The sequence below is a fragment of the Sturnus vulgaris genome, chromosome Z (assembly GCF_052056855.1).
Source record: "Sturnus vulgaris isolate bStuVul1 chromosome Z, bStuVul1.hap1, whole genome shotgun sequence".
Taxonomy (NCBI): domain Eukaryota; kingdom Metazoa; phylum Chordata; class Aves; order Passeriformes; family Sturnidae; genus Sturnus; species Sturnus vulgaris.
In genome coordinates, this window is record NC_142283.1 from 81,577,054 (window position 1) to 81,593,540 (window position 16,487).

Sequence of the window (16,487 nt, forward strand, 5' to 3'; positions counted from 1 at the left end):
GATGGCTTTGACCCCTTTGGCTTTGGGGTGGGGAGGACGCAGCCCCACGGTGGTGGCCGTGCTGGAGCAGGGAGAACTGGGGTGTAATTACACAGTGCTGCTGTCAGAGTGGAATCTGTAGCACATCACTAATGTGTAAATGACTAAATAACTTAATTAGGTGAAATGAAGTGCACTTACAAGTGCAGATGCTTACTCCGGGATGGGGGTGATGTGGTGTGTGGGAACACAGCCCTGCTTTCTTCAAACTTGTTTATATCTAACAGTAGGACAAGGAAATGTGGTGACAAGGATGGCAGGGAAGTTTTTTGGGTTTTTTTTTTTCAAAAGGGAAAAATGGTTTCTACATTTTTACAAATCGATGGAGAAAAGTGTTTTTAAATGGTTTCAAAATGCCCTGCAAAGATCAGTGAAATCGAATAGGAAAGAAAGCTTTTATATAAATAAATAAGCAGAGCCCTCATTTTCCAAGCTCACCTTTTCCTGAGTGGATCAGTGAGGTTGGAACAGCTCCACCATCCCAGGAATGAGGACTCCAAAGTTTTCCAGGAGAAATCTCCTCCCGGGGAAGTGAAAGGACAATTCCCAAAGCTTTGCACATCCAAAAAATCACTCGTGCTCATCCATTCATCCATATTCATCCTTCCCCTCTCCCCCAGTGCGTGCTGGAGGTGAATGGAACACAAGGAGGAGATGAATAAGGCAAATTATGGGATGTGAGCTTGAAGGAGGCTTCAGCACACGAAGCGAGCAGGAAATGGGAGCTTTAATTTTCCATTGATGGATAAAAGGGAAGGATGGGAGGAAGTGCCTATGGAGCTGGAGCACTTCTTATCCCAGAAAACAAGCTGGGCTTAGTGGAAGGTTCCCTGGCCATGGCACAGGGCTGGAATAAAATGCTCAAGAGGGTGGAGTGAGAGGTCAAGTCCTTCCCAAGCCAAACCATTCCAGGATTCCAGGAAAAGAAAATCAAGGTCGCCCAGACAGCGTTTTCCACGTTATCTTTCCCACATTTACTAATTAGCTGCCTTTAATGACAAAGAAAATTTAAAAAAAAAAAAAAAAATTTCCTAAATCCAGGATCAGGCAGCGAGCTGCCCAAATTTTGGACGATTTTTGATTTCGATTCTCGTTCACGAAAAGAGAAATTTTTTCCTCCAAGTCCTCTCAGGAAACTCGAAAGATGCAAAGCATTTTCAAGCTGCAAAAAGAAGTTGTCACAGTGATTTTAGGAGAGCTGGTGGATGGAAGGCAAAATTGGGAGTGAGTCAAAAGTGTTGGAATAACGAGTTGGAATGTGCTGCTATTAGTCACTGCCTTGGAAGCAAATGCAGAGCTGGGGATGTTGAGGAGTGCAGAGACTTCCCTGGCAATTGGAAGGAATTTTCTAGGATGAGATGAAAGGGTGAGGTGGCAAATATTTGCCTCTGGTGAGGTGTAAAGGAGAATTGTACCTGGCAGGAAGGGGGACACGAGGTGTTTGACTCTCCTGGGAAGTGTCACCCTCAGCAGAGCCCCCATTTCACATCTCCTCCTTGGGAGCCAAGAGAAATCAATTAACTCTGCAACTGGAACCAATTAACCCTCGCAAAAGCACAACACCGAGCTCCGTGGCAGTCTTTAATAAATGGGAGAAATGGAAGAAATCCAGAAATGAGAACAAAAAACCATCACAGCCCGGGCTGCATCGGGTGGGCTCTGAGTTTTCAGACGCAGCACAAGTGTTTGGGGGTGGGAAAAAAAAAAAACAACCAACACAAACTTCCACAAAATCAAGATTTCAGCAGGAATTTCAGCTTGGGATGGGATTCATCCTGTGTAACTCCAGCCAAATCAAAGCAGGGCCCAGGGATCCCTTGAAAGAGGCACCTTAAACCTTATCTCAAAGGGAGATAAAGCTGCCTTATCTCCTCCATGAGGATGCCAGTGGCAGTAGGAGATGGGTGCCATCTGTGACACGAGCCAGCATCTTTATTTTCCTTTCCTTTCCTTTCCTTTCCTTTCCTTTCCTTTCCTTTCCTTTCCTTTCCTTTCCTTTCCTTTCCTTTCCTTTCCTTTCCTTTCCTTTCCTTTCCTTTCCTTTCCTTTCCTTTCCTTTCCTTTCCTTTCCTTTCCTTTCCTTTCCTTTCCTTTCCCTTTTCCCTTTTTATTTTCCCTTCCCTCATTTTCCCCTTCTCCCTTCCCTTCTTTTCCCTTTTTTTCCATTTTCCCATTTCCTTTTTTCCCCTCCTTTCCCTTTTCCATTCCCCCCCTTCATTCCCCTTTTCTGAGCAAATTATCCACAGTTATCCCGGTTTGCTCACAGTTCCCCCCCTCATCCAGGATTTTCTGACAGCAATGGGTTTAAACCAGCAAAATATCTTTGGAAATATTATGAATTCAACTCCAAAGTGGCTCCAAAGCACTGGTGACCCTTCAATATTCCCTGTTCCCTGTGAATGCTCCATCCCACCCCTCTGGACACAACCACGGGTTTGGATTTTTTGATTTTGCTGAGCTAAGGATGAGGAAACAACTTTCTCTTCTAAAAAAAATAAAAAAAAGGAATTGAAATAAAAAAGCAGCTTCTTTTATAATCCTGCACTTTCTATTTAAGCTCCTGCTTTTTTGGATTAAGGAAAGAACAACTCGCCATTAGGGCCTGCCCTGTTTATCAACATCACAATTGTGCCCGAGAGCCACAGGATTTATTTTACACTTCAAAAGATGTTGGAAACCAGTTTTATCTCGATTTTAACTTTCAATATCACATTTGATAGAACTCATGCTCCCCTTCTAGTCACACACGGTGTGGTTTGATGGCTACAAGCATTTGCAGGGAGGGGGATTCCGACAGCGGAAAAAATGCAAATAAAAATGATTTTATCTGCTCAGTTTGGGCTTACAGGGGTTTCACTTCCTTCCTCCCCTCCTAAATGTTAAAAAAAAATAAATTTTTCTGTACCTTAGACAAGACAAGAGAAGGTTGGAATTCAAGGAGTCTCTGCCTAAATCCCAGCCATGGGTGGGTAGAGGAGAACCCTTGGGTTTGCAGGGTTTTACCAGTGCCCACATCACCCTGACAAAGAAACGGCAGAGCTTTCCACTCTGCCTTTGTGCTGCAAAAAAAAAAACCACCCAAAAATCTCAGTTTTTACCCCAAAAATCCTTCAGACAATGAAGGGTCGTTCCTGCCCTAAACGAGTCACTTTACATCCATGGTGTAGAAATTTCGTTTCAATTTGACAATATTGTGGTGTTTCAGTTAAATTGGGGTTCGTGGCTATAAAGAAAAGGACAATTTCATGCCAATAACTGCCCGGTCCAAGGTTTGTGTCTTTACGGGTAAAAGCCAAGCTCTGCTTTTCTCTTCTCATCCTGGTTTTTTTTTCCAGGTGAACTTCCCGATTTTTTTTTTTTTTTAGGGTTTAGGATTTTCCAGGATTTGCTGTGCACTCCAGCCACGGGCAGCTCCACGCTGACCAAAGCTGTGGAGCAAAGCTCGGTGCGAGCGCTCGGCGCCGCCGCTAATTAACATCGAGGCAGAGATTGCAGCAGGAAAAAGTGGATCTGGGGGGAGAAAAATGGGGAAATAGAGGGTAGAGAAAGAAAAAAAAATGGATGGTATAAAATCCAAAAAAATAATGGTATATAAATAAAATATATATGGCTTATAAATAAGGGTAAAAAATGGATGGGATGGAAACGAGGAGGTGAGGAGAGGGAAAAGCCCGATGTCCATTCGCTGATGTGCTGCTTCATAAATTAATGCTCTAATTGGTGGTGTTTACAAAAGAGCTAATTTTAGGAATGGGAATTTTCCTGTGTTTATCCAACGAGACCCAGGATTTCCTAAGTAAGAGTACGTTTCCAAAGAGTATAAAATCAACAAAGGGATTAGGGACAGAAAAGCCAAGCGAAGCGACGCTCGCCGACACCTCCGAGCCCGCTGAATAAAGACTCATCTGGGCTCTGCTCAGCCCTAACACATCATTCCACGCACAATCCAAGGAAAACAGCAAAGCTGGGAAAAGCAAAGGGCCAGGAACTCGGTTGTTCCTGTGCATGAAGCCAGGACACGCTGCTGTAGTGGCAGGTAAAACTTCCTGGAGCTCTGATGTTGGATCTGCTTTATCAGGAAAGCAGCAGCCTCTCCCAAAATACCTGCTGTCACTTGTCCCTCCAAAAATCAGGAAAATTCTCCACGCCCTATGGAAGTGCCAGCAGAGATGTGCTCACAGCTATTCCCCAATTCCACCCAAACAGCCTCGTGCCCCAAACGCTCTGCCCCAGCCTTGTCTTTGTTCCTGAAATCCCAAAATAACAAATCAGGCTTGTGTGATTTAATTCAATCCCAATATTTCACATCCCATGGTCACCTCACACAGCATGGTGAAGAAAAGGGGAGAGTTGAGGGGATTTATTTGGGTTTGGCTTTGCTTCCAGGTTGGAAGTTTTTATTCCAGCCCCAAACTTGTCACCAAGGTTTGTATCATTTAATTTTTTTTTTCTATCCCAATATTTCAATATCTCCCATGGTCACCTCAAAGAGGAGGAAAAGGGAGAGCTGAGGGGATTTATTAGGGTCTGGCTTTGCTGCCAGGCTGGAAGTTTTTATTGCAGCCCCGAAGTTGCCGGTGAGGTCTGTCCTGGAAACGCTGCCGGACCCTTGAGCGCAGTGGCCCTGGCAGGTGCTCCTGCAATCCAAGGACATAATTCAATCAAGCCTGGGGCTGACGTCAGCAACAAAAACAACTCAAAGGCTGTTTGTGAACGGGCCCAGAACCCCTGAGATTCAATTAGAGCCTTGATATTCCATGGGGAATCTTATTTAGCTGGATTTAATATCACCAAAGCTTGGGAGCAGTTATTTATCAAATAGGTCGAGCGCATTTAAATGTACAGGCAATGGAAAAGCACGTTAACCCCCAATCCCAAATCTGCAGAGGCAGGAGAAGAGCAGATTGCCAGATCCCACAGCACCCAAAGGAGCCAACCCCTGGTTTTTAGGGGTGACATCCACGGCTAAGAGTGGACCCGCTGGTTTGGGGGTTTTCACGTGGGTGCCCCCCCCCCCCCCCCGAGGCAGAAATCCTGAGCTCTGAGTCCTCCGTATTCCAAAGGGTTTGGGGTTTTAACATTGCTGGGACCATGGGGTGACACACACACATATGGGGTGGGGGGTACACACATGGCACAGCAGTGTCACACATGTGACAGACCAGTGTCACACATGTGACAGAGCAGTGTCACACACACACACACGGCAGAGCAGTGTCACACACATGACACAGCAGTGTCACACACATGTGACAAAGGATCCTCTAACCCCAGCCCAGAGTGTCACACACATGACAGAGCAGTGTCACACACACCCATGACAAAGAGGGACCCTGTAACCCCAGCCCAGAGTGTCACACGTGTGACACAGGAGTGTCACACACATATCAGAGCAGTGTCACACACATGACACAGCAGTGTCACACGCACACATGACAAAGAGGGACCCTCTAACCCCAGCCCAGAGTGTCACACGTGTGACACAGCAGTGTCACACACACCCATGACAAAGAGGGATCCTCTAACCCCAGCCCAGCAGTGTCACACACACACCCATGACAAAGAGGGACCCTATAACCCCAGCCCAGCAGTGTCACACACGTGTGACACAGCAGTGTCACACACCCACCTATGACAAAGAGGGACCCTGTAACCCCAGCCCAGAGTGTCACACACATGTGACACAGCAGTGTCACACACCCATGACAAAGAGGGACCCTATAACCCCAGCCCAGAGTGTCACACGTGTGGCACAGCAGTGTCACACACACCCATGACAAAGAAGGATCCTATAACCCCAGCCCAGCAGTGTCACACACACACCGATGACAAAGAGGGACCCTGTAACCCCAGCCCAGAGCAGCAGCCTCTCCATCCCCAGGCACAGCCGTGCCGGGGTGCCCCAGAGTGGCAGCAGTGGCCTGGCACTGGGAGCCGTGCCCAGGGCAGGAAGGGCCGGGAATGGTGCCAGGAACGCCGGCTGCATCCTGCATGGCACCTGCCAGCGCTGCCAGCCTGCAGCCGGGGCTGCTTCCCCTCTCCTGGGGGCCTGGGCTGCTCTGCTGCTGCTGCTGCTGCTGCTGCTGCGGGCCCCCGTGCCAGGGTCACGGCTGTGCCCTGAGCTCTGAGTAAAGCCTGAGTAAAGCACGCGGTGCCAAAGCACATTCCGCACCCCAGACTGGGTGAGCAGCGGCACACGAGACAACGACACGCACCCACTGCTGCCATTACTACCAGGAGTAGTCTTGAGAGCTGTGGTGGCTGCCACAAAGCTCTGTCGGTAGCAGAGCACCCCAAATCCACCCAAATGAGCCCATTTTTCCGTGCGTTTCCCTTAGAGGAAGGAATCAGCACTCCAACCTCACTCCATATTCCATATTCGCTCCACTCTAGTATTTTCCTAATAGAATTTGCTAGGAAAAGAAATTCCACAGCAGCATTTTTTTTAAAAATAAATCAAATTAATGAAGAATTTCACCATTTGCCAGGAAGTTTTCCCTTGCAAACAGCGCAGAGATGAAAACGTAGAAATTTGTGCCCGAATTTCCAGGCTGGAAAGCTCTGAAGGGCACAGAGGTGAACGTTGACCAAAAATCCGTGGAGGTCCCTCCACCATCTCGCTGCCACTGATTGAGGGAGGAAATTTGGTGAGGATTTTTCCCCAATAAATGACAGCAAATGGAATTCTTGCAGGGAGAGGGTGAAGCTGCCGAGGTACAGCAGGAAGTGCACGGAGTAGCCAGTGGCAGATGGCACATCCTATGACATGTATATTCATTTTTTATGCTACATCATCTGAAATATTCCCAGGTTAGTTCAGCTTTTCACTCTGCTATGTGGGAAAAGATCTTTAAACCGTAACTGTTCCTTATAAAACTGCAGAGCTGATGGGAGCCGATTTAAATCCCATCAGGATATCAGTCCCTGAAAAACCACAGGTCACCCCTTTTTTTCCTGGGATTTGCAGAGCCCCAAATTTCCAGCTACGAGAAGTTTACCACGAGGAGTAAATGTTTGAGCTGTAAAGCTTCCAAAATGACTTTGTTTATCAGAGCAGACGAAGGAAAAAAAAAAGCTAAAGGAATAATTTGGAGCTCAAAGCAAAACTGTTTATAGGACAGCTTTTAGTGCTCCAAGATTCCAGAGAGATTTCAGCAATTAACAGCATAAACTTCCATAACTTAATTCCATTCTATATGTTCATGTGGTTTAGATGTTCCTGTGCTATTTAAGTTAGAGATTTGCTGATCCTATTAAAAAAAAAACAAAACAAAACAAAACAAAAAATCAAGCAGCTTCTTCACAACATTCCTGGGATCCCAAAGCAGGGGCTTAAATCCTTTGACTTCCTACAGAAGGAAAATATCCAAGTAATGCCCAAATTGTCTTTAAATAATGGAGGGGAGATAAAACAATTAAATCACTTAATTTCTGCAGTAGCAAAAAAAAACCCCCAAGCGGTGAGAGATGAAAATTTGGTTATTCGTGCCTATTTCATGTTCCTTGGGAATTGAGGCTGTGCAAGTCACTTTTGTCTCTGACAAAAATCCAGATGAATTTGGGAGTGGCACGAGTACAAATCCAACGGGAAGAAGCCAAATTGTACCTCACATGTTGTTTTATTTTATTTTTTTATTTTTTTTTCCCTCAACTCCGAGCCAGGCCTAAGTTCCCTGGTTTAACAGCTACACTTTGTTCCCAGATCCCTGAGAATAATGTGAACCATCACTCGTGTTCCTGCTGAACCTGCCAAGGACAGGCAGAGCGTCCCCACACCGGTGACATTTGGCAGCGTGCGGCCCCGGAGCGTTTTCAGTCGCTCCGACACAGAATTCTGAATTATTCAATATATTCCAGAGCCCTGACGAGGTTAACAAGGAATGAGGATGACAAAAAAAAGCACCTCCAAAATGCCCATCTCCATTTTTCCAACGGGGGTTGGTGTGTTTAATTGCAATATCTTTGGGATTGAAGCGTCCTTTGCAGGAAGATGCAGGATTTCTGCTCCAGCATCCCTCTCCTCCTCCGAGTGTCTGGCTCAGGCCAATTCCAAATCCCAGAGCGTGGCTCTTTTGCTGCCCCCACGGAAGTGGCTGGGATGGGGTTGGGAGGGGAGGAGGATCCCGAGTAAACATAGCTGCAAGGATGGGAGGTAACAGCATTCCTCTTCTTCTTAATCATAATTACGAAACGTTCGCCGTGGAAAATAGGGAAGGAGCCGCTGCTGTGGAGTTTGGAGCAGGGAAAAGCCGATGCTGGAGGGGTGCCGTGACACCCCACAACCCCGCAATGGCGCCTGGAAATGTGGGGTGACCCAGGCCAAGCCAACGCCCGGACCCCAGCGCCGTTCTCCCTCTTTTGTGACACATCCCGTGCGAAACCGGGGCTCCCGTGCGGAGCGGCTCCGGACCTGCCGCACCGCTTCCTTCTAAAAGCAGATTTTTTTTTAGGCAGAAATTTCCCTTTTATATTTTTTTTTCCCCCTCCTGTTTTTTTATTCTTTTGAATGGTATTTCTGCACGATAAACCCCAAGCACATCCCTGGTTTCCCAAATCCTCCCTGGCACTCGCGCTGTTCCCACTGAGAGCAGCGGGATCCCTGCACACAGCCCAGGTGTGCCTCACCTGGGCAGCTCCAAAACATCTTCCTAAGAAAACCTGAATTGAATTCCATTTTTTTTTTTTGATGATCAAACAATAATAGCAAAATCCTGCAGCTTTCCCACCAGGCCACATTGCAAAATCAGACACTGTACTTAAAAAAAATCCCAAAATATTCGTTATAATTTTCTCACCGAACATCCAGAATAAAAAACCAAGGAATTTCAACTGTGCTGGATTTGTGATTCCCTCGTTAGAGATGTATTAATTTGTTACTCTAATGCAGGCCAAGCCCTAATCAAACTAATGGCAAAATGAAAAGCGAGGATTTAAATCCTTTAAGGGGACTTTGCTTGATTTGGTCAGGCAAAGATTGGAGATTTTTTTTTATTTATTTTTTTTTTCTGGGCCATGGGAATGGGCAATGATAAAAATTCCTCTTTTCTCTGATTCTGCTCCCACCCACACGCTATTCAAACAGCTACAGAGTGGGCAATCCAGAACAGATGCTCCCAAACGGAGGTAAAATTCCAGCCTTTAAATAGAAGGAGCAGAAACTGAACGGAATCAGGAAGATGTGGGCTTTGATTAACAGATAAAAACCAGAAATATGTCAAATGTGACAGACCCGGGGAATTCTTGGGGGAAAAGCTGCTTCAAAATCCGATCCCCAGCAATCATCTCTTCGTTTTATAGTTCCTCACACTTAAATGAGGATAAATTTCAGATAAATTTACCAGAGAAGCGATTGCAAACTCCTCCCGAAATTTTAGGGGATGTGAGAAAATGAATTTGATTTTGGCAACCGTCCTAAAAAAAGGGCAAACAAAGCAAGGAAAAAATAAAAAGCAACCCCCCACTTCAGCGCAGTGAATGTGCATTGTTCAATTGAAGTAACAGCTATTAAATCACTTTCCAAATACGATCTAAATTGGAGGCAACTCCAGGGGAGTTTGCTTCCCAGTCCCTCCAGTGTCCCCCAGTTGTCCCAGTGCGGGTCAGAGGCTCCAAGCCTTGGTTCAGTGCTCTGTGCCGAACACCTGCGAACATCAAACACAAACTCCTGCTCCTTTCCTGGGCTGACAAAAGCCTTTCATGTGAAAAATGCTCCCTGGGAATGTCACGGCTGGAGCTCAGGTTACATTCCTTTCTCCCTCGCAGCCCTCCCCGCTTTGGAACATGGGGAGAAGCCATGTTTGTGGAATTCGAGATTCAAAGGCAGCGGGGCTTTACTTTCTTTTCCCTCACACCTCGCAAATCACAACAGGGCATCACGGATTAGCTGAGGGAAAAGCCACGGCGATGACTTTAAGCAGGAATTATTCCCACACTTCCTAAAGTCCACTTAGTGTCACTTCCCTGCTTGGGATTACTTTTTTTTTTTTTTTTTTTTTTTTTTTAATCTCTGTTTTCTCCCCTCTAGAAGAGAAGTTTGGGGTTAATGCAGACAATGTCAAGAAATCTGGTTTTCGAGAGGAATATTTAAAGGTCAGCTCAAACTTCAGAGGGACAACTTCCAGGAGGAAAAGCAGGGCTCACTGAAATTCCCCGTTAGCCATCTGCATAATTAGAATAACAGACTACGTGTGCCATTATTCACGGAGCTGCCTTTAATCCTGCCACAGAAAACATCTCCAGGTACTCTCCCAATTTGCCAAGCCCTGGCTCCTCACAAACAAACAAACAATAGCCACCAACTCCATCCTCAGGCCGCTGGGAAGCAGCCAGGGGAATGAACCCCACATTTTATTTTTTTTGGGGGGTGTGATAACCAAGGGATGGATATTGCAAGTAGAAAAATTCCCTGGATTTTCCCTTGCAGCCACAGCCTTTGGTGCCATTGTGCACAAAACCAGCAAGGCACGGCGCCCGCCGCTCCACCAAGATTCTCCTTCATCCTCCAGCACCAGCCACCAGCACGGGAATTCTCTTGGAATTCTGTCTGTGGCACGGTTCAGGTGTTGTTTTAAGTGGTCTTTATCTCCTCGTTCCTAACTTCTAGCAGCTCATTAAATCACCCTCTTGGCTACGTGAGGATGCGTCAAAAAATTCCTCCGGTTCTTTCAGCTTTGCGGGACAATAAAACACAATTTAATCTCTCCCTGCTCCGATTTGTCCTCCTGATCCAAATGACTCCGGAGATGAGGTTTAGGAGGAATTATTTAATATAACTCTGGAGTCATTCGCTGTCAGCCCAAGTGGTGGTTGCTGCATGGACTGGGCTCTGAGCATGACAAATTGATTTGTCTGGCACAACCACTCCAGTGAAAACAAATAGAGTGGAGATTTTAGATCCGGCCTCATCACTTCAAAAATTATGGCAGAAAAGGACAAAAAGTGGGATTCAAACCTGGGATAAAGTTATCCCAGCCCAACAGCAAAATTCTCCAAGTTGCTATCTGACAATACAAACAAGTTTGTGAAGATTAAACAAACCCAGGTTGTTATTTTGCGAGTCCAAATAGGAGAAAAGGCGCAAAATGAGTGTTTAGGTGGAGAGCAATCTGCACAAAGCAGACCAACTTCCAGGCAGAAATCCTGCTCTGGAAATAAAAAGCTAAACGATGTCCCAGCTCATTTACTAAAATACTGAATAAAGAGAAGAAGTGTCTCGAACCGAGCAAAAGCTGCTGCTGAAACTCCCTGCAAGGAGGGGTTTTTTCTGCGGATTTCCAGGGAAATTGCCTCAATTCCCGAGGCAGAGCCGGGTCCAACGTGCCGGCCGCTGTGCTGGCATGTGCCATGGTGTGGGAATTGAAAGAATTGCGACTCCCTACCTGTGCACGGAAAAGCAAACGTGCAGCGGGGATCTTTGGGAGCTCTCGTTTGTCAGGCACATAAAAGCCCCTCTATAAACTTGAGTTGCCAGACAATTATTGCTCACACATGTTGTACCGCAGAGAGCCCCGCCACCGCTTTTGTCATCCCGCTCCTCGTTTTAGGGAGATGCCCATCAGCCCCAGCACAGCCAAAGGAACAAATCAGGCACTGAAATTTCAGAAAACTCTTCCAAAACACTCTCCTGTTTAAAAACATCATTGCCTGGCTTTAAGCAGCAAGAGAAACTCACTTGGATATTTCCATTTCCAAAAAAGCATAATCCTAAAGACTTTCTTTTCCTGCTGTTTATTCTCGGATATTTGGTGTATTTATTTAACTGCAACTGCCTTCGATTCTGCTTCAATTCTAATGCACAAAATTCATTTGCACGCAAGAGGTTTTGACTATCGTCCCTGACAGACAAAGAGAGGCTTTGGAATTGGAAAGGAAAAATTCTCCAAGGCTCAAATTGCTAAAGGAAAAAGATAAACCTACTGTAAAACTAGAACAATTTTAAGCAATGATTAAACAGAGGAGAAGTCCAGGGGTTTTTAAAAAATCAGAAATGTGCGGCAACGCTCTAAAAAACCTCCCAGGCTTGTGGAAATAACAATAATAATAATAATAATAATAAAAATCAGAATAAGAATAACCAGCGCTTAGGAATAATTCCGCTGCAATCCGAACGAATCTGCTCCCCACAAGAGATTAAAGCACCACAACAAAGGTAATGCCCATGGATAAATAAATCCCAACATTTGCACTACGGATGGAACAAAAAAACGCTACATACTTGAGCCAGTAAAATGTCCACTTGCCAAGGAAGTTGGTCCATTTTTCCCGCTGCTCACAGGAGGTGAAAACATCTAAAAACAAAAAAAAAAAACAAAACAAAAAAAAAAAAAAAAAACAAAGAGGCATTACTATTGCAAAACAAGCAATCCCCGAGTCGGCTGGCGGTGCAAAGTTGCTGGCGCATTCCTTCGGAGTTTCTCTCCCCCGAACCATCAGCCCTGCAAAGGCTGAGTGCGGATTGTCGCAGCCCCCAGCCTCCAGCATCCCCCTCTCGGATGAGGCTCATTAGCTGCCCAAACAATGTGCCCTTGCTGGAGCCTTTGAGCCGTGCCAGTGGGCAGCAATGTTCTCCCAGCTGGGGAAAGCGGGGTTCGCTCCCCTCTCGCCACAAAAAGTTGGGATTGGGTCGCAACCTTGGTCATCAACGTCGCAACGTCCATTTCCATCCCGCTCCAGGATTTGCCTGGCATGTGGGAACCCAAATAATAATAATGCAAAGTGCCACCTGCCCTAAATTCTCATTCCGTCTCTCCCACCGAGCAATTGGAAGCCAGGCTCGCTCCTCGCCCCCTCTCCCTCCCTCTCGCACTCCTCTCTCTCTCTTCCCAGCATTTATTTCGACCCTAATTGGTTTCTCCCTTCTCCGACGTGTCTAGTGGATAATACGCACCTTCCCTGAGTCAGAGCCTGCAAAAAGCCAAGGAACAAATGGGAAAAGTGCACCAACAAGCAGAGAGGGGGCTGCGAAGCTGCCTCAGGCTACGATTCCTGGCCAAACTTCCCCAAGCCATCCCTCAGAAGCCGAGGCTGGAGCAGCAGCACCAGCCTGGAGCGCACGGGGGAAAGGGCGGGGGGTGGGGGGGCTCGCTGGGCTTTGGGAGCAGACCCTGCCTCTCGCAGCGAAAGCTCTTCCCTAAAATAAATAACGGAGTGGATAGAGAGATATTCCTGACATATTGGGGGGAAGGGAGGGGATGGAAGGGGAGAGGAAGGAAGGGGCTGGAGGGGGAGGGGGAGCCTGACAAAACTAGACAAGTGCACGCGTCCGGCGCAACGTTCGGCCTCCAAAGCAGCCCAGGGGGACGAAAATGCCACTTTTCCTTCCAAAATCACCCCCACATCCCGGCTAGGGCGGCTAGGAAAAGGTGGGAGCAGTTTTAACGCCAGCAGAAGCCAGAGGAGATTTCAGGGCAAACTTTAAACTGAGACAGTCGTGGATTTCTTTGCACTTTCCGTGTGCCAAAATCGAAACAAGGGAAGAACCGAAAGGAGAATATCAGCGACTCATTAGCAATTAATCAGTTCGTGTGCCAACAAGGCTTGAAAATCTCAAGCACAATAAAAGTGCAATATTGGTATGATGGAACGATGAGAAATGGTCAGTTTTTGGGGCGTTTCTTTTTGGCAGGAATTATTTGAGCCGTCCGAGACATGAAACCAAGCTGCGAACGCGCCTGCATCTCCCATCACACACGATCAGAAAGACTAAAAATACTCAGTTTTGATTTTTTTTTTTTTTTAAAGCGAAAAAATTATTTACCATGCTTCTAGCTGCTGATTAAAAATTGCCCAATGTACTTAGAGCACAGTTTGGGGTTGGTTTTGTTGCTTTAGGGGTTTTTTTTTTGGCTGGATTTTTTTTTTTTTTTTTTGTTAACAGAGCAGCTAGAAGAATTTTTTTTTTTTTTTTTACAGCTGTTGCTAATTTCCACCGTTGTTTCTTACCGCACTGAAATCCAGTAAATCACTCAGTTCTTTGTCCGTCCCTAAGGCAGCCATTCGCTGTTGGTGATGCATTTTAGCAAAATCACACAAACCTAGAAACATGGAAATAACCGCAATCAGAAATCCCGAGCCTTGCAGGAAACACAGTCGGATTTTGCTTTTTCAAGGGGGGTCGGGGGCGGGTGATTGAGAAGAAGAAGGGAGGAAAAAAAAAAAAGATGGAGGGGCAGCAAAAAAAAAAAAAAAAAACCAACCAAAAAAAAAAAAACCCAACAACAACAAGAAGAAAAAAAAAAAAAAAAAAAAAGCGATATTGTATTTCCAAAGAGGCGAGCCAAACCCGGGAACATCCACTCTTAAACCCAAATCCGGAGGAGAAAAAAAAAGGCAAAGCCTCGCTCCCGGAGCATCATTTATGCAACAGGAGGTTCAGCGAGGAATGAATGAGGATCCCAGAGAAGAAACTACAGCCATCCGCTCCCAACTTTTTCCCTTCTCCTTCTTCCACGCAAAGTAACGTTTGGAGGCAGAAACGGCAAAGAGCGAGGAGGAAGACAAAAAAAAAAAAAAAAAAAAAAAAAAAAAAAAAAAAAAGCCACGGCGAGATGCGAAGTGCAGGTTCCGGGGGCGGGGGGGCAGCGGGGGACAATTAGCCCCGATTCCTAATTTGCCGAGAGGACGGGGGGGGATAAGGCCGACAACAACCCGGCAGCGGCTCGGGCCTGTGCGGAGGCAGCGCCCGGGGGGAGGGGAGCCGAGGAAGGCGAGGGAAAAGGGAAAAGGGAAGAGGGAAAGGGAGAGCCGAGCCCAGCCCGGCACAGCAGCGGCCCCGAGCCCCCGGCGAGCCCCCGGCGCCGCCTCCGTACCCTCGGTAGCCGCTCATGGAGCTCCGCGCTCGGCTCCCGCCCGCTCCCGCCGCACTTTTCCAAGGATTCCACGTTGGATTCGCCCAGCTCGCGCACACACATGGCCAAGCGCGTTTATACGGGGCCGCGGACGCACGTGACGCGGGCACTTGGCCGAAAGGAACAATATTTTTTTCCCCCCTTTGGATTTACCCGTTCCCTTCGTCTTTTTTTTTTTTTTTTTATTTCGGATATTTTTTTTTTTTTTTTTTTTCTATAGAACGCTGCTTTGTTTTGGTCGCTTTAGTCGCCAGCACCCCCCCCGTCTCCATCCAGCCCGGTTGAACGCCAGCTTTGCCGTTTTCCCGGAGCATCACCGCAAAGTTTGCAAAGCAGCCCCTTGGATTTACGCGCAAGTTTTTGGGGATGCTGCCAGCCCCCCCCACCTCCCCTCCCTTTCCTTCTTCCCTCATCCCCTCTGCCACTTTTATTCCGTATTTTCCTCTCGCAGGCCAGACACCACTCGAACGAACTGCTCGGAGTTCGTGTTCCGGTAGGAAATAAAGCAGCGAGTCCCCGCGTCTGCACCTTGGTGTATCTGCCACACGTGTAGTTACATCGTCTCTATGCAATGTATACACAATGTATAGATTTACACTGCCCGGAACTTGCACTTTCTTCTCTCTCTCTCTCTTTTTTTTTTTTTTTTTTCTTTAAATAACACATCGGGATCGACAATTTCAATCAAAAAAATAAAAATGAAAGAAGAAAAAAAAAAAAAACACAGACAAGTTAGTCTAACAGCAAATTGGAACTTTACCTTAAATGGCCACAAATATGTTCACAATATTCCAAGGGGGGAAAAAATGAAAAAAAAAAAAGAAAAGGAATAAAAATAATCAAAGTAAAAAGAGAGGAGTCTTCTGCCAAAGTGCTTTATTGTCTCACACGTGTGTGACCCTCCAAAACCACCAAAAAGTAGGGAAAGTGTCAGTCCTGCTCCGGGTTATTCCACAGCTTTACAGGCACACTACACCTGGCTTTGTTGGGATTTGGGGGGCCCGGCCACCGGCCACGAAAAAAATATAAATTAGATTTAAAAAATTGAAAAATTAAAAAACCAAGGAAGAAAAAAATGAAAAAAAAAAAAAAAGAAAAGTCCGACAACTTTTGCCTTATTGTTTTTACAGACACATGGTGATGGGCTCGCAGCGCCGCGGCTCTCGGGGACTTGCCCCCTCCTTGTCCTTCCTTTAAAAAACCCCAAAAACAAAAAAAAAAAAAAACAAAAAAACCCCAAATCCCGGAAAAAAAAAAAAACCAAAACCAGGCGACTCCCCCCTCGGGGGAGCGCGGGGCCGCCCGTTGCCCAACTTGATCCAAGTTTAGAGCAGCGCCCGCCGCCTCGTCCGGCTCAGCAGCGCGGCCTCCCCCGCCGAGCCGCGGCCGATCGCATCCCGCCCGGGCAGCCGCATCGCCCGCCGCTCACATCCGGGCAATGCCCGCCGCCTTATAAGCGCCGCCGCCGCCGCTCGCAGACAATGACGACGAGGAGGAGGAGGAGGAGGAGGAGGAGGAGGAGGAGGAGGGCGGGAGGAAGCGGGCGGGACGGCGCGGCGGGGCTCACAAGATGGAGAAGATGGAGGGACCCCGCCGCCCCTC

At 46.9% G+C, this 16,487-nt stretch overlaps 1 long non-coding RNA gene across 5 annotated transcripts; it reads right to left on the minus strand.

Annotated features, from left to right (window-relative positions):
- Window positions 1-16,272, minus strand: LOC106863884 (uncharacterized). Of its 5 annotated transcripts, none has more exons than XR_015799253.1 (4): window positions 15,646-16,272; window positions 13,981-14,072; window positions 12,254-12,326; window positions 1-1,201 (listed from the first exon to the last, which is right to left on the minus strand). It is a non-coding gene; the product is annotated as an uncharacterized LOC106863884 (long non-coding RNA). The 5 variants fall into 5 exon arrangements; XR_015799251.1 differs by lacking the exon at window positions 1-1,201 and adding an exon at window positions 2,672-3,549; XR_015799252.1 differs by lacking the exon at window positions 1-1,201 and adding an exon at window positions 4,437-4,676.
- Window positions 16,273-16,487: the final 215 nt, after the last annotated feature.